This window comes from Struthio camelus, chromosome 5 (genome assembly GCF_040807025.1).
Source record: "Struthio camelus isolate bStrCam1 chromosome 5, bStrCam1.hap1, whole genome shotgun sequence".
NCBI classification, from domain to species: Eukaryota; Metazoa; Chordata; class Aves; order Struthioniformes; family Struthionidae; genus Struthio; species Struthio camelus.
The window spans coordinates 14,917,453-14,944,755 of record NC_090946.1 but is presented as its reverse complement, the minus strand read 5'-3'; the positions used below and the strand labels follow the sequence as shown (position 1 = coordinate 14,944,755).

The following is a 27,303-nucleotide window of genomic DNA, read 5'->3' as shown; positions in this document are numbered from 1 at the left end:
AGGCTTAGCCCCCTTGCTTACTAAACTCTGGCATTTAGGGCACCAATAGATCATCTGAATGCATTTCTCTCCACTTGTTAGGTAAAGCTGAAAACAAGTCAAGGAACAAACGTTGAAACAGCTATGCCTTTACTGCTAAATAAAGGGAGTAAGTCTCTATTGGGATGTTAAGTTAAGAAACACAGAAAGATGGGTCAGGGAAAAACAATTACTACCCTTGCAACATTTCACTGCTTGTACCAGATGTACAGTTGGATCATTGGCAATTCTAGTTGTCTTTTCAGATACCAAAATTATTTATTGTATACAAGATGGGGAGTTTTTCCTCTTGAACCTCCAGTAAACACACTCAACCATTCAAAGTATACTTATATCAACTGATTATATTTGCCTTAAAAAGCTCATGGAAGTGTGCTACATACAAGTTACGGAATTCAGTTTTTATTTAAGACTTCAGGTATGAATGCAAACTATTCTGACCCGGTCAAATTATTTAGAGATAGAGAGAAGATCCTTTGAGAAAAATCTCCTTTTTTAAAAAAAAGTGTTTTTTAAATTAATGACAAACCTCTACAGGCAATGTCGCATCAGTCATTCTGAAAAATAATTACTCTGTCTTCCCCTCCTTAGAATAATTAATGGGACAAATGGATAAGGTCATTAAGGGGATTACATTAGGTCCCTGCCTCATATCCATTGAAGTAAGTTGTCCTTCAATTTAATGGACAGCCCACGACAGCCTGTGGCAACCCATTCCATCCATTCAATATAACATTAGAAAACTCCCTCAAGTTGACCCTCAGCTTTCCTTGTGACAATTCAAAGCTTATTATCTCTTTGCATACTCATCAGAGATACAGGAAACAACTGTTTGTAAAGGGCTGCTGACAAGAGAAACCTTATGGCTCATTAAATCTCTTCTTCACAAGAAGCAATTACAGTTCTTTGAAACCTTCCACTTACATCCACACTTTTCTCTGCTATATTTTTTTTTCCTGATTTAATACTAGATCAATACATAAGAACAGGTAAAAGTCTCTTAATTTAAACTACAAGTAACATAAAAAGTAAAAAGACTGTCAACATCATAACAAGTTACAGCTGCATTTGCTTTACAGGCAAAATCTCTCACCTGTGTTCCTGCCAACACCTCACAAGCATTCAAGAAGTATTACAGACTCACAGAATGGCCAGGTTGCAAAGGACCCCTGGAGATCATCTAGTCCAAGCCCCCTGCTCCAGCAGGGTCACCTAGAACACATTGCCCAGGATCATGTCCAGGCAAGTTTGGAACATTTCCAGGGAAGGAGACTCCACAACCTCTCTTGGCAGCCTCTTCCAGGGCGCAGTCACCCTCACAGCAAAGAAGTTTTTCCTCATGTTCAGATGGAACTTCCTGTGCTTCAGTTTGTGCCTGTTGCCTCTTGTCCTGTCACTGGGCACCACAGAGAAGAGTCTGGCCCCAAATATTCAATTTCAGTATCTCTCTTATACGTTTTCCTCTCCAAGAAAGGAGATGGCAAAGAGTATTTTGAGTTCCGTCATCATGTTAGGTTGCTTTGGATCAACTGCTCTTGATAACAATAAGAGACTTCTTTCATCTCCTAGAATCCTTTGCAATCTGTATTTAGAGAAACAAAAAGAAAATTTGCAATGAAAAGCTTGCATCTGCCCCAGATGTTCACCATCGTCTCTGGGTTTCAGACTGTTAAGAATGGTTACGCACACTCTTCCATATGAGCTCACTAACGTTCTACTACTAAAACCTTGTGGCTATTACTGCTTGGGAACGCAAGTTAGTCTTCCTAATCTTAAAGCTGAGGCTTTTTGTTGACAAAAAGACTCAGCTCCTGAGGAAGGTATCTTGTAAAATCAGGTACTTCCCGAGAAATAAACCACAGTTTATTTCCTAAATATATCTGAAAGACCCCACCAGTAGGAAAAGTCAGTTCAATTTTTCCCTGTTAACTTTTACAAAAAGCTTTTCCCCTGGCAACTCAGATTTCATGCAACAGGCTAAAAAAAAAAAAATTTACGTAGATGTTCAGTCCTACAGCAAACTATTCCGTAAGCGTTTGAGATTATTAACCTCAATCACAGAAGTTAAAAGTAACTTTAATACGTAGCTATATTTACTGCAGCGGGGGAAAGATAAGTCACTATTAATAACACTGGAGTTTGTTATGAATGAATTAAAACCATGACTTTAATGAATCAACTTCTAAAAGCAGTTTGCTGTGTCACTCATGTTCCTAAAGTTTATGTAAAAACACATTAGATTCATCTTAAACTGGACAATTTATATCCTTTACCCACTCTCTACCACTTTAAGAACCGCACCTATAAATGTTAATTATACTCAATTTAAATTAGGCGGAAAGTATGTTGTATTTATTAACAAAAACAACCCTGCCATTTAGAGTTCTGCTGAGTAGACAAAATACTAACCACAAATGAAAAAAGTTCTCAAACATAAAAGCTCAAAACAGGCTTTAAGATAAACAACAGTAGATGCTGCCACGCTAATCCATGATAATATATTTCAAAAGTTACGTTTCCTACTAGCTTTTCCATAACCTTGTTCTACAGGGGGGCAAAATAAGAGTTGCCACCACTGGTAGTCAGTCTTTTTCTGACCAGTTAATTTTTTTTTTTTTGAAAAATATATCCTTATTTAATTTTACATAGAGCGTGTTCTGTGCTGACTTTAGGACAGTGGTTTGGTAAATACACGCTAAAAAATATTTTTGCCCTAGGCAATTTAGAGGAAAGTACCAGTACTAGCGAGAGGGGTACTTACCCATTTATAAATGCATGGGGCAAGATATACCACCATATTGTTGCAAGGTTGTCTTCCCCCCCCACCCTGTTTCCTTTTTCTTTATTTTTTCTCCTTTTTTTAAAAAAATCAATCTATAGGCTGAAATGGCATGTAATGTCTGCAACAGATTATCTCAGGTGATTATATTCTGTGTCCAAAATACCTGACTGCATTATGGTTGGGGAAAAGACTCATGCTCCTTTTCTCCTGTGACAGCATGAATGTGTACACACACACAAAATCTTTTTGAAGTGCTGACTTTGTACAAGTGTATATAGCACATAGTAGTGCTGTTCCAATTTAATGTTTTTCAACCAGTAGTGGAGGTGCTCACAGCAAATTAAGCTTCTCTAACTAGTCTCAAGGCTGATGCTTCCTAGTTTCTTTTGTATTTGTTTTAAAATACACTGTAATTTTTTTTTAAACTAGAGTTATGAAAACAGGGTGCAAAGACATTTCCCTCAAACATACTCATAATTGGAGGTTTGAAATTCTTACTGTAGCCATCATCTAAGATGAAAAATATTCAGTCACCATAGTACCTGAAAGATCAGTGTCAGTATCATCAGATATTAAACTATATTATAATTGTATACTCCATATGCACATTCTTTCCTTTTGCAGAAACAGTACATCATAACCTTAAGTCAATAGTAAACACTGTCATTTAGAAATATGCTTAGAGCAATAACAAGGACATTCACAACTTTTCTGTCACAATGACTACATGCAATTTTTGATCTATACAAAAGTTGGAAGCATACTTGTCGATTCAAGGTAGACTCAAGATTGCCAGTAATAATTTTGTGATCTTAACTCATGGTAAATACTCATGGTAAAACCTGTATCTAACAATCAAGTCATTTCATAACGCTTAGTGTTCAAGCAGTAGCATAAACTATTTTTAACATGCAGTTCACATGACATTAGGTTCTAAATCTTTCAGTCTGAAGTGACCTAAAAATTGGCTGAACTTGGATACCCAGTAGATAGGGTAATGCAATATTATAATTGCAATGCTAAATATGCTACCAAAAAAGTTCTTTTCAAGGAAGTTCTTTTCAAGAGATGTCAGCCTTCCTACAAAATAAATTTGATAATTTAATTTTTGCAGTTCTGAAACTGCACTTACCAAGCAAATACAGAACTTTGAAGAAAAAAACACTTTACCAATACAGCCACAGCATACAGGACTATCAAAAGCACTGTAAGCGCTCTCAAGTCAGAAACTGAAAACAGGCTTTCTGCAACTGAAAGCTGAAATTACTCTAGGTTTGGAGGAGAAACAAACAAAAACAAAAACAGTTCTTCTGTTACCAAGTAATCTTGTCCTAGTGTTTCCACAGATAGGATGTAAACTTCAAGGCTAAATTACAACTCAAATTTAATATTTGCCAACATTGCAAAGACTACAAGCAAGCATCTGTCCTTAACTTCTACTGTTTATTACTCAAATCAGAAAAACACTGAACAGATGCTACTCAAAAGCATTTTGCCTTAAAGGTTTTGTTAAGGAAGTTAATTCCGCACACAGGATTTTGTAAGAGGAATTCTTGCTCTAGCTTAATAAACTTCTGTCAAGCCACAGTTACACTTCCACATGTGCATATAAAGCCTGTATAAAGTTAAAATAGCTCCAAATTTTAACTATCCTGGTACCTAATACCAATATCTCATACTCCCATTTATTCCTAAAGAAAGGGTTTCTCATAAAATGAATAAATGCACACAGAGAAAGAACGTTACATTCAAACGTCACAGCTCTATTTTTATACTGCTGTTATATCAAACAGAAGACATGATGCAATATTGTAAATATTTTTTATTAATAAGAAAAACAGTCTTGTGAACAGATAAGACCCTTGCAGTTTCAATCTAACAGTATTTAAGTAGCAAAAGCAACATTTAATTTAAAAACATACTCTGTGTACATCTGATGCATGTTCACCGCCAAGTCATCTGGAGCTAATGAAGAGAGACTTGAATTTGGGAGAAACCGCGCTGAAAGAACAGCAGCATAGTCCATCACACAAGACAGATCTCTAGAAGACCGTTAGCTAATTGAAGACAAAAAAGGGCTTCCCAATTTCCTAATTCGTACCAATTGGGAAAGAAGAAACCCACCATTCTGACCTTATTAAAAAAATAAACAATTATTCAGATATTGCATTTATTTCAACGTGCAATGAAATATATTTTGCCATCTCAGGAGACAGAGTAACATGAAATTATCGCTCTTGAAAAGGATGCTTCTTATCACATGCTATCTTTGGTATGAGAAGCGACTTCAGGCACAGGCTGATATTTAAAAAACAGAGAAAGAGCAAGAAGGAAAACTAAAAAAGTTTCATTAAGAATACTAGCTTCTCTTTATTCATCAATATGCATTAATAAACAGGATAAACTTGTATTTTGCACTTGCTTGGAAGGACAGAGATAGCAATTTGTTTTCTGACCACCTGCAACCAAGTAGCATTCTTGATTTTAGGGTCATTGCTCATCAGTATTGCTTCCAGTGAGGCCAAAGCAATTACAATATTTTCAAATGGCATCAAGTGTAATACATCAATTAACAATTTAGTGTTTAATCTTTTGTCTTTCCTCAGAAAGCATATCTGCTTTTTTTCCAGATGCATTCTCTCAGCCATTCTTCACAGGCAAAAAACTTAATACAGATAAGGAAGTTCTCTTGATGCATAACAACTGCACTTATGGTTTTACATTCAAGACTAATGCAGTTGGCAGACCTAGGATCAAGTTGCATGTGGAAAAACATACCAGAAAACCAACCAGCTCTTCAGGCATGAAGATTTCTAAAACTGAAGTATAATAGTTGTGATGTTCCATTTTTAAGAATATCTATCTAGTATGGACATATGTCTAGAACTTCATACATACCTATGATAGTGTTAGGATTTCCAAGTATAATCATACTGAAATCTTAGGAAAAATTTATTTTGAAAAACAACTTTATGATTTAGTAGCAAGGATCCTTCACACAGAGGGCTAATTAGTTTTACTTTTCACATTATAGATGGGGGAACACATAGAACTATGTTGATGTTTGCATTCAATCCTCAATATTCGTTAAGAGCATAAGCCTATCAATTAAGCACCCAGAAGATTTTTAAAAAGTTTAAGTTTTAGTGCTATTAACCACCAGAGTAGTAGTTTGGGAGCAGAACATGATTACCATCACACACATAGTCTGCTTGATTTCACTAATTATCATACATATTCCTAATAGTTGGCATCCTCCTGCAAAGCCTGTACCATCTACCAATCAGACAACATTAGAGATCATAAAAGCTTGAGAGGCATCAATCACAGTGGTTCAGTAAAATGATACATGGCTGTTCATTCCTTCCAGCTAAGGCTAACAAGACTTAACTCATTTTATACTATCTCAGATATCTGAGAACAGGAACACTAACCTATAAAGGTCTTCTGTTCCTTCCTTGTCTATACTAAATGTTGCAGGGGAAGGGAGGAAGGAAGGAGAGGGAGGTCAGCCATATCTGATCAAAATAACTGTGTCCCATTCAAGTGTTCCTACTTAAAATTTGAGATTTGGTTGGTTAGCTCCTTAAGATTTTGCTGTCAGCAATATGTCTTCTCCTCAAAAAGAGCTTTCAATCATAGAAAAAGTAAAAGTCTAGATTTTTGATGTGTTTGCATCAATAAAGTCCACAATACTTACATATCAGAATGACGTTCACTGATGCAGCATTTTTCTTTCGAAAATAAACCAAGTTACTTTTTTTTTTTTTTGGCCAAACAAAGCAACCTGTGTGTCACCAGTCATTGGGGATTTGCACAAACTTTGCCAGAGCTTTCAAGAATTAAACAGCTTTGGTATTGATTTCATTTGAAATGACTAAGTGGCAGGGAGGAGAGGTCAGCACAACTGATTGAGAATTTTTATACCCTGAGACAGTATAACAGCAGCTTCCATATTTTTTGGATTCTGAACACTGTAACAACCTAAGTTAATGACCTAAACTCACAATGAATTATTGCTTAAAAATGGTTCTGATGTACTTCAGAAAGTTCTGATAGGCAAACTACTATTTTCTCAATTACTAAATATTCTAAAAAGCATCTCCAAGAGCGCCCCAAGAAACACCACCACGCAACAAATAAAGAAATAATCACAACAACGAATCAAGAACACAAGTTACACATCAAAAGCCTGCCTGGTTAATTTAAAATTAGTAAGAAGTAAGCGCAATGCCTAGAATTAAAGAAGGTCCTTTTACTAGCGTTTCTGTAAAAGGAGTGGGTTCCGCCCTAGGATCCCAACTCAGAGGTGAAGAACGAAATTTAGGCCACTGACACTGGTTTTGTTAGCATGGATAGAATAAGCCTGCCAGAAGAAAGCCATTTCCCGAAACAGCCCTACTAGTCTCACTCAGAGCCCGCCTTCAATCTGGTCTTTCCTCTTTTTCACTTTGGATTAATCTTAAGAGCATTTTCTTATACAGCTGCCTTTCAAACAATTCACATTTACTAACTATAGCCTTTTTGAGAGCAGATCCATTAAACACAAGTTTTTTCACTGCACAGAATACATCGCTTAGATAAAGTGACAGTTAAGTGGCAACTGCAGCGCTTTCACAGACCTGACTGTTGATTCCTGCGCAGATCTCTGGCTAGGGCATATCCTCTTTTAAGCTATCATTGATATAAGGCCTGCCAAGCTTTCCAACAGAAAAGCTCAAGTTTTCACCATCCAACGCTGGGGCCTTCTTCCCCATTCGCACACATTCCCTTAGTTATGGCAGTTACAGTTGCCTGCTTCTTATAAGGTGGACTTGGGGCAAGGTGGTAGGGTTTTTTTGGGGGGGGAGGGGAGGACGAGGGGAGGGGGTTGAAAAGTCACTTTGACTAAAAACTTATTCTGAAAGTTTTGGTCTTCTGTAAGGCTGTAACTTTGAAAGAGTTCCCTAAATGGACTGAAAGAGCAGGAAATTAGAATTTGTACAAAGATCATACTATTTAGCTGTACTAGTACAGTTCTGGTCTGATGATACAACAACAGCCACATAAAGAACAAGCTTTATCTATATCTCGGCTAGGAAACTATTTCATTCAAAACCTACTTCTCTCCCCAATAAAACACTCGAAACTACACTGACCGGCTCTAAGGACAAAAGTGTCATACTTCAACTAGAACAGCTTTAGGTCACCAGCTGGAGCTAAACTTCTACCATTCACCTCTAGAGAGCGAACAAAGCCTCCTACAATCAGCCAATTCCAAATTCAGCCCAACAAACTTATGACATGAGGGAAAGAGTTTTGATTTCCTTTCACTGGTCAAGTTACTCACTGAAACTGCTCTTTGCAACAGTTGAGCCTCAGGATAGCTTCCCAATAACCATCCATCTCTCTTAATGCAGAAAGTAGTCCTTTTCAACATCCTCTGAAATAAGCTGCAAAACCTTAGAAGAACCATTTAGGTAATTATTCTCTGAACACAAAGTAAAGAACCGCGAGAGCACTAGAACAAGTCTATGCACACAGACGCATTTTAAATTTCCCTATATAGAGTTTTTCCGGACAACTCTGATGAAGCACATGCTATAATACCCATAGACAGAAAAGGGACTAGAGCAAAAAGCAGAAAAAAAGGGTTATTTTCAGCACCCCAAATTAAAAAGACGACAAAAAGCTTAGCTAAACCCATCCTTCATAGAAGCTGCAGCACAGCCTGTGTTAAGAGTCCTAACAAGTTAATGTCATCAAAACCTCTTTGGATTAACGAAGACAATTGTAGCACACGCAGAGAAAACGAATGCATTACCTAAAGGGCAACTGAGGAACAGTGGTCTGTAGGACACTCATCCTAAGAAGGAACAGCATTTCTCAGAGTACCCTTCAAGAGTTCACACAAGACCTTAAAAAAAAAAAAAAAAGCTTTTAAAACCTACAATTTCTGTAAGAGGCCTCAGGCATGTCATAACAGGCAGTCACATCTATGTTTTGAACCTCAGACTCAAGGAGGAAAATTCATCTACAAACGATCAGGATTCCCCAACATCATATTCGTCAACTGTTGGGACACAGCATGACTAACAAAGCACCATCAGTCCCCTAACTTCTCCAACCAACTCATGTTCCTCACAAGCTAAATAGCACAGAGGAGAAAAGCTTGAGAGAACACTTGAAGCATCAACTACCTGCTTCTGGTTTCAGACATGAAACCATTTGCAGGTTACACACACCACATTCCATTGCTCAACAGGGTCTTACTTGTCAATAAAGCCGCGTAGCTTTATTGACATCCAGCACCATGGAGGAACACTACAGCAAAAATTGCTACTTACCTGACCGCATTGCTTGTTAGAGACGCTCTCTAGGCAATTCAGAGCTTTTCCTCTGCAATTCCAGATCATGTTCTTGTGAGGACAGCGTGCGTTCATGCTTGCCCTTTTTCAGTCCACCCTACCACAGAAGGTCAAACGATGCCTAACGTTAGACAGATTCAAATAGTGCTTCAGCAGGCGATAACATGCAAGGCAAATGGAAGCACAAGTTATTTCAAAAACCAGTTCCCCCACCAACCACAACTCTCACAGACCCCTGACTTGACTTAAGAGTCCTCACAGCTGTAGAATAGTTTTGGTTTTGCCTCACAAGGCAAGATATTTTTCTGGAATTGTCTCCCTAGGAAAACATTTTAGTAGCTGATATGCCACACAAAGGCATAATATACTAGGTACATGCTACAACTCTTTCAGGTCTGAAAGTACAGTGTCTCATTAGTCGACACAGTGATATCATACAAAGAATGGGGTATGCCATCAGCTTGCAGGATGTACATTCGTGAAAACCAAAGTTCTCAAGAGTAACACTGTCCCCTCCCTTACCCAAAAGCTAACTACAAAACACTAAAGAACTCTCAGTTTGGCAGTTCACCAATTGCTTGCATTTTCAAATGATTCATTTGAACAGTAGCTACAAAGGGGTTCCAGAATTAGATTAAATACGTCACAGGACAGCACCACCTCTGGCAGCTAGTTTTGGACGGTAAGCAACAGACACAGTTTTAAGACATTTTTCAACTTGACTCATTGTAAGCGTGAATACCATACACACTGTTGCAAAACAGATCACTAACAGTGCAGGTGGACCGAGGTAGGAAGGCGCCAAGTACATCCCGTTTTGAACCTGTCCCAGGAACGGGGAGGACAACGACAACTTCTTCCTGCAGCATTACCAGGTGAAGTTCTAAAATTATGGATTTGGTTACATTTGAGAGGAGGCACACTTAGCGATAACGACACCAAAGAAAATCTCATCAACTGTGCCTTTCAAAGCCCTTTCAAGCTCAGAAAGCATAAAACATAACAGTTACCAAACAAATCACTCCACTTTTGGTCCTGGTGTACTTTGATCTCGAGGCCTCTACTACAGATGGTTAGGAGGCTCCTGCAGGGCCTCTGCTGGCATAGGTGCATCGACAACAGCGTCACCTGAGCCCTGTAACAGCAGACAGCACATTTTAATAGAAGGTGACCTTGACTCTACTGAGGCTTTTGACCCTGCCTCCCATCACATCCTCAGAGGCAAGCTCAGGAAGCGCAGGCTGCACGAGCGGACCGTGAGGTGCACTGAGAACTGGCCGGATGGCAGAGCTCCGAGGGTTGTGATCAGCGGCGCAGAGTCTAGTTGGAGGCCTGTAGCTAGCAGTGGCCCCCAGGGGTCAAGACGCGGTCCAGTCTTGTCCAACTTATTCATCAGTGACCTGGAGGAAGGGACACTGCGCCTCCTCAGCAAGGTTGCTGAGGACACAAAACCAGCAGGAGCGGCTGAGGCACCAGAGCTCCGCACTGGCATTCAGAGGGACCTGGACAGCCTGGAGACATGGGCAGAGAAGAACCCCCCGAAGTTCAATAAAGGCAAGCGCAGGGTCCTGCACCTGGGGAGGAAGAACCCCAGGCACCAGCACAGCCTCGAGGCTGACCCGGTGGAAAGCAGCTCTGCCAAGAAGGACCTGGCAGTCCTGGTGGACAAGCGGACCATGAGTCAGCAACGTGCCCTGCCGGCCAAGACAGCCAACGGTAGCCTGGCCTGCATGAGCAAGAGCATGGCCAGCAGGTCGAGGCAGCTCATCCTTCCCCTCTACTCAGCCCTGGTGACGCCACAGCTGCAGCACTGGCTCCTCTTCCGGGCTCCCCAGCACAAGAGACACACACAACTCAGCAGCCCTCCACTCGACTCCCTCCCAAAGACCATTAAGGGACTGGAGCATCTCTCAGATGACGAAAGGCCAAGAGCACCCCATCTATTCAGCCTGCAGAAGACAAGACTGAGGGGGGCATCCGATCAATGCCTGCAAGTATCTGAAGCAAGGGCATCCAGAGGATGGGGCCAGACTCCTCTCACTGGTGCCCACCGATAGGGCAACAGGCACAAACTCAAGCACACAAAGGTCCACCTGAACATGAGGAAAAACTTCTCTATCCTCGAGCGTGACTGTGCACTCAAACAGGTTGCCCAGAGAGCTTGTATAGCCTCCTTCCCTGGAGAGGTTCCAAAGCCATCGGGACACAATCCTGGACAACGTGCTCTAGGCCATCCTGCTTCAGCAGGGGGGCTCCACTGCACGGTCTCCAGAGGTCCCTGCCAACCTCAATTATTCTCTTGCTTCTATGAAAAGTATGGAATAGCAGTACAGACTCTTCCCATCAGTTACTCAAGGGTCGATGCAACAGATCAGTCTGGTGCTACGCTCCCCCTGCTGAGCTCACACATCCCCAACACACTACTGCCAAAACTACAACATTTGAAAAGTACTCTTACCTAATAGACATTCATATCATAACAAATGCAACTCTCAACATGATTGGCCACATCGTCTTACCATCCTTCCCCCCCCCCCCCCCCCCCAAAGAGATCCACAACAACTTCTTCTGATAAGTTCATGCAACGAGCATCAACAAGTAGCTGGGCAACTGGACTTCACCGACAGAAGCTTGAGCATCAACAGCATATCCAGTGATCTCTGCACTCCTCAGTTTCTAAAGCTGGCTACTCTGCCACACTGCAAAGACATCCATTGGACAATAAGCACATACAAGTAGAAATACAGCAAAGCACACATGCTAACTCTATTGCATGGCAGCACTACAAACATTCTCAAAGGTCATCCAAGCAGCAGCAGCACAACTCACAAACTGGGCTGTAAGAAAAAAATAATTCACACCTAGAGATTACATTTCAGAGAAGAACATCACTTAGGGTAGACTCAGGACAGGTCACACGTGGAACAGAGGGAAGCCATCTTGCGGACTCCAAAGCATACCAATTCTGCCCAACGCTTGGCATTTCAGCATCGCGAGTCGAGCTTCTCACATTACTCCCCAACTAGCCTTGCAGTGAATAAACACGGTCCCACAAAGAGACGTTAAACGTTCCTTAACCCGAGAGCTTCAAGTCTTTCAGGATAACCGAAACAAACAGAGCTGGGAAGGAGGCACTCAGAAGGTTCACCAGGCTTACCTCAAAATCCTGCTACAGTAAAAGAAAGCTGGTATAGCAATTAATGCGCCAAGTCACGCTTACAATTCCTTGCAGTGGCTTCGAGGACAGATGCCTCAAACTAGGGCATCATTTTAAAAAGCAAGCTATCGGATTCCCTGCGCATAAGGAACCTCTCCTAGTTACTCTCTTATTTTATAGTCTAGCCTTCTAGCTTAAAACGTCAGTCTTGGCCACACTAACATGCTAGGAGGGAACAAAGAGTCATCGGAAGGCTGCACATAAACGCTCCCTGCATTTAGTGGTGGGGAAGAATCACCATTTACTGAAGCTGAAACATCAACATCCCGAGAATTAAACAACTCGACAGCATGGCATTAACTTCCAGCGCCAAACTCACACCACTCTATGCTTTTTACATCTTTGGTTTATCTATGCATTACTAAAACTTCTCCATCTGAGCTGGCCACCAGTCGTCAATAAAGGCGTCTTCACGCGTGTCGAATGATCTTCCCATTCTGCAGAAGCCTTACTTCTCCACCTTCTTGTTTGCTATGCTCACAATTCTCACTTCCATCCACAAAATAAGATCAAGAGCATCTCACAGGTTACCACACAGATTGAAACAGCACTCAACCAGGTACCTTTGGAACCTAACAGCAACTTTCAGTCCACCGCACGCTGCTCAGAAAAATCATGCCGCACTGCAATACCCTCTTTGCTCTCTGCCTGCAACTTCAGGGAACACTCCCAGCTGCTCCTAGCAGCCACACTTTTGGAAGGAGAACATACAGAAACTTGGCCCTTTTCATTTAAAAAGGCAAAAGCCAAGAGAAGAGAGGACTCTGCTGCTGCTAAAATTCACCTGGACTCCAACACCTGAAGAAGAAACTCTCTCCAACTTGGCTCAAGGACAAGTGTTTTTTCAACCAGCCACAAACGCACGCGCATACCACTTCTCCTGACAACCAGGAAGGGAATCACTTCCCCCAGCAGTACGCCGACTAACAGAGTCCAAGGGGAGGAACACCAATTCCAGTTAACGTAACACGCAGGCCAAGAAGTTGTTTGCAACTGGAGACTAGACCTTGCAGCCGCAAAACACGCTCCACTCCTACAACTGCGGTTCTTCAGCATAAAAGGTAAAGGATGCTCCTACTAGACACCTTCAACCACCTCTTTCTAGAGTCACATTTGTAATTAAATATGAAGAGGCCCCTGGGATTTCAGGAAAAAGCTACTCCAGTCAGGTTACTTGGAGCACAGCGACTACAACTACACACTCATTTAGGACCCACTTTCTGGGTCTTTAGCCATGACAAAGTACACCTGGCATTACCCCTAAAACTAGCAAAAACGGAACTCGCAAAACGAGTAAGTTGATTAGCACTTCCGGAAGCACGCGCCTGCTTTGAAAAACAAGACCTTGCCATAACTGCCATGCTCCATCCTGTACAGTAAAGGCAATTGAAGTCAGCAATACTCCTTTCCTTGCTACTCTTGTCACATATCAACACTTGCTTTTTAGAGCATCACATGGAAAGAGCCGTTTGCTTTCCAGCTGTTCAAAGAAATCCCTTTACAAGGCATTACTCACTTCGTTAAACTAAGACTTCATCGCAAAGCTGAACCCAAACAGTCCCAGAGACACTTCCCTTGGTGACCGAGAAACACACAAACACCTTAGACCAGACTGCCAAACGAAGGTGGAAAGTTACTCACGCCCACAGCACAAAGTTACCACACAGAGCACCACTGCTGTTAGAGCAGAGGAAGGCAGCCATTCTCCCAACCTGCTCTCAGCAAGTTCTCTGGTTTCCCTGGATTACTCCAGTCTCCTTCCTCAGTCAACAGACCACCGATCAGCCACACATAAACATCCCTAGGAAAACAAGTCAGACAACTCACTCCTCACGCTCCAGCCAGAGGGTCACCCCGGCTACTGGTTAAGAGCAGAGAGCAGCAACCCTTCAACCATCAAGCTGGAAGAAGGAGTGCCTCAGAACTAGTCCCAGAAACAGGGCAGCGGAACAGGCCAGACACCAAAATTCCCATACGGGGACACATGGGACACTCACCCTCACAAACGCCATCGTTCGAGACTCCGGCCATGAAGCACAAGACACAAACCTTAACTAGCAGCCTGAGCTGCCTCCAAACTAGAAAGAAACTGGCACCGCTTCCACATTTTGGTCTGCAGAGGCAGAACAGTAGCACGCTCCAAAAAGCATAGGGAGTGCTGAAGAAATTGCGTTGGCCAGATGACTGCTAGACAAGCCTTCACCAAAAGGCAAACTGACCCAGAACATGGAAAAATAGCTACCAACAAACTCACGGAACCTTAACTTCTACAGTTTTGTACCTGGGAAGAGAGAGAGAGAGAGAGAGAGAGAGAGAGAACAGTTAACAGCTTTCATGTTACTCTAGGCAAAGGCAGATCAAGTCAGCACTGTCATCGGTCAGAACTACAGAGACTAGCTAGGCTCCATCAAGCCTCTGCACCAACCACGTCACAGGAGTCATCACCATTACAAGAAAGGCAAAAAGCAGACCCAGGATCAGCAGAGTTTGCATCAGCTACGTTACATGACTGACGAGTTCTTTACACAGCACTCAGCATAGCCAGGACCCCTTTCTCAGGCTGATATTTAGCGAACACACAAGACGAGAGAGTTATCCACAAGTAAAACTGCTACTGTGAACACTGTGCAAACATTCAGAATTTAGTATTCCAGCAGTAATTAGAGCAAACCAATTAGTGACCATTACCTCAAGAACACAAATTCATCTGCACTGATACTCTAAGCTATGGACAGCAAACTCAGAACCCCTGGGGGAAAAGCATCTGCAAATAGAGATTCCCTACCTCTTGTTATTCACAGCAAGGTAACAGCTGTGCTGGAAAATATATCCCAGCACCCAAATTACTCTCTCCAGCTTAGATTCAGTGCTAACATATGCCCAGAACTGGCCAGTTAAGGCAGCACTGGCCAGGCAGTCCACGCAACCGACTACTACTTTCCCAAAAAACCCTTCTAAACACTTTCCTTTGAACTGCCTAAAAAAGCCTCGTAACAGTAGAGCATGCCCCTCAACAGAGGCAAACTGCCTCTCTTCAAGACGCTTGACAGCTTTTTAATTCTTCAAGCAGTTTGCTAGCTAAAACATCCCTAAACTAGACCGCCAAAAGGGTCACGTCCTAATTCCACAGCACACAAATTGCAACGCTGCTTTTATTAAACGTGTACCAGCTTACCAGCCACAATAGGCAGTTAGGAAAGCTGCATCGTTATTAGACCTGAAGCAATTGCTGGCATGGTAGGAGTTAATTCCCTTGCCACTTCCCCATTTGTCCCTTGGCTCCTTACAACAAAGGGCTAGTTCGGCAATACACCAGCCAGTTCACAACTGCCTGGCCATTTTTAGATATGGCGATACATCTCTTAAACTACTCCATATGATCCATAACAAGACTCAAGTAGATGAGCATAGGCAATAAATACATTCTCGTATCGCAGCTCTAGGCTCAAAAACTTAACACGTGATGCACTGGTGCCGATGCATACTTTTCTTAAGAGCCTGAACAGACTTGATGTCCAGCTTCACTTCTTTTAAAAAAAAAAAAAAAATACTTCCACATGCAGTACTTCTGGTTAACCCGAGATCCTCCATGACCATTCCTACCTACCTGAACACTTCCATTGCCAAATATTACCTTTAACAGGCCACATAACAATTACAATATACTCCGGGTTATTCCTTGGAAGAACATTCAAGGCGTGATTTACTAACAGATGCTTAAGCAATCAAGATCTTTACCCAGATTAAGAAACAAGGACAATTCTCTCTCTCTCTCTAAGAGAAAGACGTTCAATTTTAGATTTTAGCTTGAAGCTTTCATTTTTCTCCACAACTCCTTCCACTGTCATTTTAGGACTTAACTCAGGAATGAATGTAGCCTACATAATCATTAACCAACAGACTAGGATACATCTGGCAGGACAGGAAGACAACCAACCAACCCACCCACCCACCCACGCACAAGTCAATAGGTGTGACATCCCTGACTGGCCTCAGGGTCCAAAAAGGGCAACCGAGGATTGCCCACTTTTATAAGGAGTCTGGCAGTCCGGCAAATCTCTGTGAAACAAGAGAAACAGATTTTGATAAGAACACGCTGTTCTGCTAGAAGCTTCTTTACATTCCCCTAGGAAGACCTCACCTATTACCACCATTTAGAGGGTACTCTGAAAACAAAGCTTTACATACTAAATCTGAACTCAAAGGGTCAACTGATGCCAGCTGGCCAAGGTTAAAAGTGACTCAAACTAACCCAGAGAGGTTGGAAGGGACCTCTGGAGATCATCTAGTCCAACCTCCCTGCTCCAGCAGGGTCACCTAGAGCATATTGCCCAGGATCACATCCAGACGGCTTTTGAAGATCTCCAGCGAAGGAGACTCCAGCACCTCTCTGGGCAACCTGTTCCAATGCTCTGTCACCCTCACAGTCAAGAAGTGTTTTCTCAGGTTCAGATGGAACTTCCTGTGGTTCAGTTTCTGCCCATTGCCTCTTGTCCTGTTGCTGGGCACCACGGAGAAGAGGCTGGCCTCATCCTCTTGACACTCCCCCTTCAGATACTTGCACACATTGATGAGATCCCCTCTCAATCTTCTCTTCTCCAGGCTCAACAGGCCCAGCTCTTGCAGTCTTTCTGCAGAGGAGAGATGCTCCAGCCCTCTAATCATCTCGGTAGCCCTCCGCTGGACTCTCTCCAGGAGTGCCATGTCTCTCTTGTCCTGGGGAGCCCACAACTGCACCCAGGACTCCAGGGGAGGCCTCCCCAGGGCTGAGGAGAGGGGCAGCATCACCTCCCTCCACCTGCTGGCAACACTCTTCCTCAGGCACCCCAGGAGACCATTAGCCTCCTTGGCCACAAGGCCGCATTGCTGCCTCATGCTTCACTTGTTGCCCACCAGCACTCCCAGGTCCTTCTCGGCAGAGCTGCTTGCCAGCAGGTCAACCCCCAGCCTGTCCTGCTGCGTGGCCTTCTTCCTCCTGAGGTGCAGGACCCTGCACTTGCCTTTGTTGAACTTCAGGAGGTTCCTCTCCGCCCAGCTCTCCAGCCTGCCCAGGTCCCTCTCCATGGCAGCACAGTCTTCTGGTGTGCCAGCCTCTCCCCCCAGTTTAGTATCATCAGCAAACTTGCTGAGGGTGCACTCTGTCCCTTCCTCCAGGTCATTGATGAATATATTGAACAAGACTGGACCCAGGACTGACCCCTGGGGGACACCACTAGCCACAGGCCTCCAACGAGACTCTGCACTACTGACCACAACCCTCGGAGCTCGGCCATCCAGCCGGTTCTCAAGCCACCTCACCGTCCACTCATCTAGCCCACACTTCCTGAGCTTACCTAGGAGGATGGGATGGGAGACAGTGTCAAAAGCCTTCCTGAAGTCCAGGGAGACAACATCCACTGCTCTGCCCTCATCTACCCAGCCAGTCATTCCGGCATAGAAGGCTATCAGATTGGTCAAGCATCATTTCCCTTTGGTGAAGCCATGCTGACTCCTCCTGATCACCTTCTTGTCCTCCACATGCTTAGTGAGGACCTCCAGGAGGAGCTGTTCCATCACCTTTCCAGGGATGGAGGGGAGGCTGACAGGCCTGGAGTTTCCTGGCTCCTCCTTCTTGCCCTTGTGGAAGACTGGCGTGACATTGGCTTTCTTCCAGTCCTCAGGCACCTCTCCTGATCTCCAGGACCTTTCCAAGATGACAGAGAGTGGCCTAGCAACAACATCCACCAGCTCCCTCAGCACTCGTGGCTGCATCCCATCGGGGCCCATGGATTTGTGGATGTCAAGTTTGGACAAAAGATCTCTAACCCGATCCTCCTCCACCAAGGGAGAGTCTTCCTTTCTCCAGCCTTCCTCTCTTGTCTCCAAGGTCTGCAATTCCTGAGGACTGGCCTTAGCAGAAAAGACTGAAGCAAAGAAGGCATTCAGCAACTCTGCCTTCTCCATCTCCTTCGTCACCAGGGCACCCGCCCCATTCAGCAGCGGGCCCACCTTTTCCCTAGTCTTCCTTTTGCTATGGATGTATTTGAAGAATCCTTTCTTGTTGTCCTTGACATCCCTTGCCAGATTTAATTCCAAATGGGCCTTAGCCTTCCTTGTCGCATCCCTGCACGCTCTGACAACGTCCCTGTATTCCTCCCAAGTGGCCTGTCCCCTTTCCCACATTCTGTACACTTCCTTCTTCTGCTGGAGTTTGGCCAGGAGTTCCTTGCTCATCCATGCAGGTCTCCTGCCCGCTTTGCTCAACTTCTTCCTCAGAGGGATGCCCTGATCTTGAGCCTGGAGGAGGTGATGCTTGAATATTAACCAGCTTTCTTGGACCCCTCTTCCTTCTAGGGCCCTGTCCCATGAGATTCCCCTAAGTAGGTCCCTCAAGAGGCCAAAGTTAACTCTCCTGAAGTCCAGTGCTGCAATCCTACTCATTGCCCTGCTCCCTCCTCGTAGGAGCCTCAACTCCACCATCTCATGGTCACTGCAGCCAAGGCTGCCCCCCAACCTGCACATCTCCAACTAGACCTTCTTTGCTCGTTAGTACAAGGTCTAGCATTGCACTTCTCCTCGTTGGCGTCTCCACCACCTGCGTCAAGAAATTATCATCAATCCTCTGCAGGAACCTCTTTGACTCTTTGTGCCTAGCTGTGCTGCCTTGCCAACAGATGTCAGGGTGCTTGAAGTCTCCCATGAGAACCAGGGCCTGTGATCGTGAGGCTACTTCCAGCTGTCGGTAAAAGGCCTCATCGATGACCTCGTCCTGACCAGGTGGCCTGTAGTAAACCCCCACAACAGTGTCACCCATGTTACCCTGCCCTTTAATCCTTACCCATAGGCTCTCAACTTGCTCTTCATCCACCCCGAGGCAGAGCTCCATACATTCTAGTTGCTCTCTCACATAAAGAGCAACTCCACCACCTCGCCTTCCTGGCCTGTCTTTCCTAAAAAGCACATAGCCATCCATGACAGCATCCCAGTCATGTGAACTATCCCACCATGTCTCTGTAACTGCAGAAACCTGGTTTCACCAGGAAGCCACAGTATTGCAGAAGTTAGTCCTTTTTTTTTTTTTTCCAGGTATCAACATGATTTCCAGCAGGAGAATATCAAGGACAAAACCCTCACAGGAAAGCAGGAAACTCTCTCCGGCACAAAAATAACTACTGCTAGCTGCTGTTAAGACTCTCGAGTCTAGCGAACCTCACCTTGTACCCCTCCCCGACAAAGCTACTCTCATGCAACATCCATACCCTTCAACCAGCACTCACTTTCACACTACTACTCACTGAAGGACTGATCCCCTGCTGAAGGAAAGTTCTTCTAGCCCCAAGCACCTGCTTTTTTTTTTTATTTTATTTTGTCCTGCTCAACAACTGACCCCTAGAGACCAGCAGAAGTGAGGAATTTCTAGCAAGCCCTTGCCGACATTATAAACACACACTACACAAGTTGTAAACCAAGAGAGAGCATTCAGGCAGAACTAAGGTGAAACGCAGGCATGCCATTAGTCTGCTTTCAGGCACAGTCATTTTTTCCAGAAAGCCTGCACAAATGCCTAGAACTACAACAACATGCTATTATGTCTATTACATCCAATGAACCTGAGCATCAAGTGGCAAGTCATGCATGAGGCACCTGCAACCTCTCTAGCCCATTAATAGGGCTTCACACCTCCATGTCCTCTCTCCCACTCTCCCATGCATCATCTTCAGAAGCTGCTACAAAACTCTACTTTAAGACAATACATGCATGCAACAAGGCAGCAGTTCAAAAGGCAAGGCTCAGCCCTCAACATCCTTTCTTTACTTTTCTCCCTCCCTACAGGTAAAGCCACTTAGGTTTCATAACTGCTAGCCAATGGAAATGAGACAACAACTACAACCACCACCACCACGAACCATGCTTTACATGGGTAACTCACAACTTACAACCACTAAGGCAGCAACCGTGCTTTAAGGCTTCAGTCAGGTCACTTCAAGGCCTGAGAGTCTACAGCACTACTTCCCTACTCTCCCACATCTACTAACATGTCATTTAGAAACTGCTTCCAACCTACCTACTAGCCAAACACTGCTCTGAGAAGCTCACACTTGTCAGGCAAATCCTCCTGCATTTACTGTCCCATGACAAAACCAATATGCTACTTTGGGGTCTTGGGTCATACAAACTTTGTACTTCCACTACCATTAGGAGAGCAGGAAGAGAGAAAGGAAAAAAAAAAAAGGGAAACATTTTAGTTTCCTCTACACTAAAAAGCTATAGAGAAACCTCTAACCCACAACAGAGACCTTCAGCTATAGAAAACTCAAAGTAGCTCAAGTTCTGCCAGTGATATAGCCACACACCTCTCTTGCTAGCAGTTGACTTCCCCAGGAATCACAATTCCAAAACCAACATCTGCTAGTGTCCAAACAGGAGAAGCATCTCATGTTACACCAGGTCACATGCTTACAGATCTCCAAGAACCTTGACCACCTTTTTAAAGCCAGTCCTGAAACTTTTTCTTCTACCTCAGGTCAACCCAGAGGTTTACTGAAGAGCAATGTTTGGCAGCTCTTACTTCACTAGAACCACAGGTGAAACCACGAAAAAACATCGAGGGCAAGTATTTCATTTGTGACTCGCTAAAACTGATTTGCGTTCAACAATGACAGCACTGGGCAATATCTTAAAGTTACTGCTTTTACACAGGCCAGTATACTCAAGTAATACCAGGAGACAACAGTCCTGTCTTTCCAAACAAAGTCTAAATAGTTCCTGTCACATTAAAAAAGCCAGGAGGAAAAAAAAAATTGTTGCCTAGCTACAATACTAGTTCCTAAACCATTTCAGCAGCTCTAAATCCAGATGATAGCCTGCATTGACTCAGAGCAAGAATAGTACATGCAGCTGCTAGTCATTGGCTGAGATAGAGCCAACTCTCACAGGATCTCGCCCAGCAAACCCCAGTGAAACTCCACAATGGCACAGGAGACAGGAAACACCTAACAGCAAAAGAGTTCCTCCAAGATCAACGCATTTTAACCATGCCAGATCGCTCTCCTTCATCCATGACGCCTAACACACCCTTTTTCAGGCCATTTCCACATTCCAAGCCCAAACCACACATAATCTGTTCCAAATTATGAACACTGACTAACAATTGCCAATATGCCATTCAGGTTTTCCTCGGAAAAAACAAGCAACTGCTTCAGCATTGCTTCCCTTTTCACTCCTCCTTCCCATACAAGGAGCCCATAGCTAACAAACACAACATATTTGCTTTACCCACTGTGTGAGTGGGTAACGTGTCAAACACCAGTCAGCTTGCTTGCCTATTAGCAAGTCATGCTCAAAAGCAGCAGATCTAGAGACCTTCATTCCACCAATATCGCAATGGAAAGCTACTCTACTCCCAAGACCTCAAGTGAAAGATCCATTTCACACCCAAACAAGCAGCAAGTTTAAGCCAGTCCAAACTGGTCCCCTACTGCAACTTCCCAAACGGACACAAGTTGCTACACATCTTCTCTTAACCTTCCAGGAAAATCAGCTGCTCCCCTCAACCCTTTCCACCCAAAACCTTCCTCCTACAAAACACAGTTCTGCAAGGATCACAAATACAAAACGCGACCTAGACACACCAGTCGCAAGCAACAACGCAAAAAGACTCCCCTTAGTCATTTCCTAACTTCTTGGCCTTCAGCAGCAAGCACCAGCTCTTTCTTCTCTACTCGACCTCTAGATTTGCACGGGCACAAAGACAACTGGAGGCATTTCAGTAGCCAGTGTTGCCTACCTCTAAAGCATTGCAACCCACACAGGTAACACCAAGTCATCTTAACACAGCCAACGCTCTGAAGCCTAGCCTTCCCTTCACACAGGAACTTGCCTCATCAGCAATCACAGTTATCACTGCCATACATTTTAGAGGCTACGCGTCCAATCAATACATAAATCAATCAGTTGCAAGCTCAGCCTTAACAGCCTGAACATGCAGCACTCCAGCGCTTCAACTCTTCACAAAGCCTCACTTCCACTGGATGCCCACACTGCCACTTTCCACTAACATCGTCTCTCTCATTGCCCAGACAGAACTTGGCTTGCTTGTAAAGCTTCCTCACATGGCATAGCTCCACTCTTTTCTCTTAGAACAAGTACTCCAGAAAGCTTAATCGCCACCAGCAGATAGCCTCAGCACTCTATCTATCACCTCCTCTAAACCCCAGCAGGAACCAATTAACATCACAAGAGAAAGCACTCAGCTAAACATCAGCACCAACCATGCCCTCCTCTATCAAACTACCATTCCTGCCTGCTTTAATACCAGCACCATTGGCTGCAACATCAACGAGCTTCCAGAAGGCAGCAAGGTCCCTCTACCATGACAGCTGGACCTCAGCCTACCTTCACCTGCTGGAATAACTGCACTTGCACCCAAGAAGGCCAACAAGTCTTCTCAAAGACAAGCACTGCAGTCCACCTCTTACTCAAGCATGCAGCTGAAGCAGCCCAGCAATCCTCTGCAGCCATGCCCTGACTCACTACCACACACCCTAGGCTCTCAAACCAGGACTGCTTCCTTCATGCGCCAACATCTCTGCTCAACACACTGAGCAGTTGGCTTACTCAGCATACAAGCACCTACATGACTCCTAGGTCAAGAGCATACTACTCCTTCACAGGAGAAGCACATCCAATAGCCAAATAGCCTGAGCAGCTCAACATGGGATGCTTCTCACCAAGCATACAGGCCCTGTAGCACACTGCCTCTCTCACACTCACTCACTGACACCTGCTTTCAAACACTGGTTAACTCCTGCACTTGGGGGCGGGGGGGGGGGGAGGGGGGGCAAGAGGAAGAGTGGTCATGTCACTGGGAAACCTATTCCCCCAAGCACACTTTTGCATTTAAGCTAAAGGATAAAAACTCTTAGCCTACTGTCTGACACCAGCTTAGGGCATACTCAGTACTGGCAGAAGAACAGATGATCCTTTGCCCAAAGAATGCATTCCCCCCACCCCACCCATTTCATTGTCAACAACAACAACAATCACCACCACCACCCCCCACACTAAACACTCATTCCCACCTCCAGCCACAACAAAAGGAGGTCAAAAAACAGATGAACCCACTCCTTTCAGCAGCACTCCTGTGTCAAGGGGCTCCAACTAGCACCTTCAGTCTTTGCAAAAGACTCCACCTCATACATTAGTACTATCAAGACTGGCACTACACTCCAATTGCACAGCCTATCAAGGGCAACATATTACAGTAGACCTGAACGACTCCAAGGGACCCAAAGCAACAAATACCCAATTAGCAGCTCCAATACACATTGCCTCCACTTTCTTGGGCAGGCACACAAAGTTCAACTTCAGAATGGTCTTCCAGAAAACTAGTTCTAGCACAAACCCTCTCTCTAGCCTGGCCTTACTTCCCCTCTATCAGGGAATACACAACAGTAATCAAATCAGGTTCAATCCCCCCCATCCCCCCACAAAAAAAAACCCAACAGACAAAGTAACATGACCCCACATCAGGAATAAGCCTGTCCACTCCCATGGGCCAAGCACCACTGCCCACCCCTCACTTCCAGACACAGCCACAGGGCAACCACAACTACTCCACTGCCTTCACCCAGAACCTCCCTTCCCCCCCCCCCACTAAACAAATGCACCTGACCCAGCTCCCTCTCAGCTCCACCCATTTCAAAAGCCCACCAGCTGAAAAGCAGCCCCCTCAGACACCTTCCCCATCACTTCAGCTCAGATCCTTTGACACCTAGTCCAAAGGCATCTTCCACCACATGTACTTGCACACCCTCTCCCACAAACTCCTGCTCACTACTGCACTCGAGGGAGCGACATACACCCAGGCATGAACAAGACACAGGCTCCCAGCACCACGCTGCAAGAGCTCTTGGAGCAATCCTAGGCAGCACCCTGACAGAGCCAGTTTCAGCCATTCGTTATAAGGTGCAAACACTTGGGCAAGGTTTTGCATGGATGCTAGGAAAAGGAAGCGACTGCCTAAGTGACACACCTCTCTGCCATCACTACTCCCCTCAACACCAAGCATCACATCAGCTGAAAGCACCCACTCCACTGCTGCTCCTCAACTCCCACCAGGCAACCGAGCTCAAACAACGTGCTCAGGCACAGTTCAAACCAACACACCCCCATCACAGAAGTACACACACAAGAGGCAACACTGCTAGCACGCACCCTTCGCGCTCCTACCTTCAGAGCTCCACACACCAGCCACCGCTAAAGGTGACTAGCTGGAAAACCCACCTCTCGCTCCAGCTTACCCAGCTGTCTCCGGCGCACACAAACACCACTTCAACACCACCCACAGGACAGGCGAGCTGGAGCCAGGCCACACACGCTCACGCCGCCCCCGCCCCGCCCCAGCAGCCCCCAGGCCGCCTCCTGCCCCCGCCCCGCCCTCCCCACCTCGCCCTTCTGCCCGCTCTCCTCCTCGCCCGCTCCGCTCCGCGCTCCGCCTGCCCGAGCTCAGCAGCTCCTCGCCGCCCGCCCCCCGCCCCGCCTCGCTCTCCAGCCTCCCGCCGCCGCCGCCTCCCGCCCAGCGCCCCGCAAACGCCCCGCGCTCCCACCCCCCCGCCCCGCCCCGCCTCCGACCCTGCTCCTACTTCCCCCACCCCTTTCCCTGCCGCCCTTCAGCTCCCTTCCCCAGGCGCCGGGCGAGCAGGCGGCCGACGCAAACGCTCCCCCGTCCAGCGGCGACGCACCGGCCTCCTCAGCCGGGCGCCGGGCGACACCGAAGCCCCGCTCGGCCCCGGCCCCGGCCCCGGCCCCGCCCGACCGGCCGCCGCAAACCCTCCCCGGCCCGCCCGGCACCGACCCCGCCGCCTCCCAGCACCAGCACCAGCACCAGCACCAGCCCCAGCCCCGCAGCCGCCAGCACCTTCGCGCAGCCTCCCGGCGCAGGCGCCGCCGCCCTTCGGGCCCCGAAAAGCCCCTTCGCCGCCCCCCGCCCCCTTCCCCTGCCGCTACCGCCCCCGAGCCCTGCCCGCCCGGCTGCGCCACGACCCACCGCGTGTCCCGCAGCCTGCCGCTCTCCAACTGCGCCGCGCCGCGGGGCCGGACGGGGCGGGATGGGGAGCCCTCCCCTTCCGCTCCGCCATCTTCGCCGCCAGGCGCCCCCCCACAGCCAGCCACCCCGCCGCCATCTTCGCCGCCGACCACACCCTTCCGCCCGGCCAGAGGCGGGAGCGGGGCGCCAATCAGCGGCGGGCCGCGCGCAGGCGCCCTCCAATGGCCGAGAGGCAGCTGGCCCGGCCGGCCAATCCCCGCGGCGGCCCGGGCGGAGGGCGGGAGGGAGCGGAGAGAGGCCGGAGATGGCGTCCGGCGGCCGTGGGCGCCGCCGAGCGGGCGGGCGGGCGGCGGGTCCGGGTCTGCCGGCGCCAGGGACGCGGTCCCCGCTGTCCCCCCTCAGTGTCCCCCTCGCTGTCCCCTCGACCCCGTCCACCCCTTGTGCCCGCCCGCCTTGTGCCGCTCGGGCGCCTCGGCCGAGCTGCGGCTCTGGTGGGGGCGAAGGGCGAGAGCGGGCCGAGGGGCCCCTGGCAAAAGAAGTGGGCCGGGAGCTGCTGGGCTCGGGGGTTGGTGGCCCTGGGCGAGGCGGCCAGGAGAGCAGGGCGGTCGGCTGTCGGTGGCGGCAGAGGGCAGCGGGGAGGGCAGGCGCCGTGCGCGGGCAGGGCAGGGGCTGCGGGCAGGGCAGGCAGGAAGTGGGGGTGGCTGGCGCGGGCCTGGAGCGGCCGGTGCCGAAGGCCAAGTGCTGGGAGCAGGTTGGGCTGTGCGCAGGGTGCCGCCAAGCGAGGCGGGAGGGTGCGTTGCGGGGGAGCGCTGCCCCCGAGGCGCTGGGGTGTCCCGCGAGGCCCGAGGGGGTGGGCTGCGCGAGGCGGGGTGTCGGCGAGGGCGGCGAGGCTGGAGGAGGCGCGGGTCGGGGGGCTGCTGTCCACAGAAAGGCCCGGCCGTGCGAGAGGGTCCCTAGGAAAGCTGCGTGTGGCCTTGTTGTGCTTGGTTTTGGCAGGCGGTGGGGTGAAGCGGAGCGCTTGGAGGGGGAAAGGCGGCGTGTGGAGCCTGTGGAGAGCGGGTGCCGGAGAGGCGGAGGCGGCGCTGGAGGTGCTGGTGCTGGCAGGGCCGCTGAGGGCAGAGGTGGGTTGAGGTGAGGTGGGAAGCAGAGGAAGAGGCTGTGGCTGGGTGTGGGACGTGTTGGGCTGTAGAGCTGCATTGCCATGTTGCCTGCTGCCTGGAGAGTGGAGGTTGGCTGTACTGGTGCTGGACCTGGGGGGCTGGTGCAGCGTGGTGCGGGGCCTGGTGGGCGAGGGTGGCGTGGTGTGGGGCCTGGTGGGCTGGTGCAGCCTGGTACGGCCTACTGCTAAGTCTGGTGGGCTTGGGAGAACACTCCGTCGGGGCGGAAACCACTCCGCCGACATAAAAACCACGCCGTCGGGCCTAAAACCACTCCGTCGGGCCTAAAATCAGTGCGTCAGGGCTGAAACCGCTCCACCAAGCTTAAAACCACAGCCTCCGACCGAAAACCACTCTATCGAAGCTGAAACGACTGTGCCAGGACCAAAACCACTCCGTCGGGGCGGAAACGACTCCACCAGGGCCAAAAGCACTCGGCTGACCTTAAAACCACTCCACCAAGCCTAAAACCATTCCGTGAGGGCTGGAACCACTCTGCCGAGCCTAGAACCACTGCGTCGGGGCTGAAACCACAGTGCTGGGGCGGAAACTGCTCCGTCAGACCGAAAACCACTCCGCCGACATTAAAACCACTGCGCCAAGCCCAAAAACCCCTCCGTCGGGGCTGAAACCACTCCGCCAGGGCCAAAACAACTTGGCTGACCTTAAAACCACTCCATCAAGCCTAAAACCACTGCGTCGGGGCTGAAACCACTCCGCCGAGCCTAAAACCA

At 47.1% G+C, this 27,303-nt stretch overlaps 1 long non-coding RNA gene across 1 annotated transcript; it reads right to left on the bottom strand.

Moving 5' to 3' along the window:
* Positions 1 to 108: 108 nt before the first annotated feature.
* Positions 109 to 25,525, bottom strand: LOC104140004 (uncharacterized). The gene is made up of 4 exons (XR_011141275.1): positions 25,413 to 25,525; positions 10,179 to 10,303; positions 9,148 to 9,265; positions 109 to 1,621 (listed from the first exon to the last, which is right to left on the bottom strand). It is a non-coding gene; the product is annotated as an uncharacterized lncRNA (long non-coding RNA).
* Between the last annotated feature and the right edge of the window lie 1,778 nt (positions 25,526 to 27,303).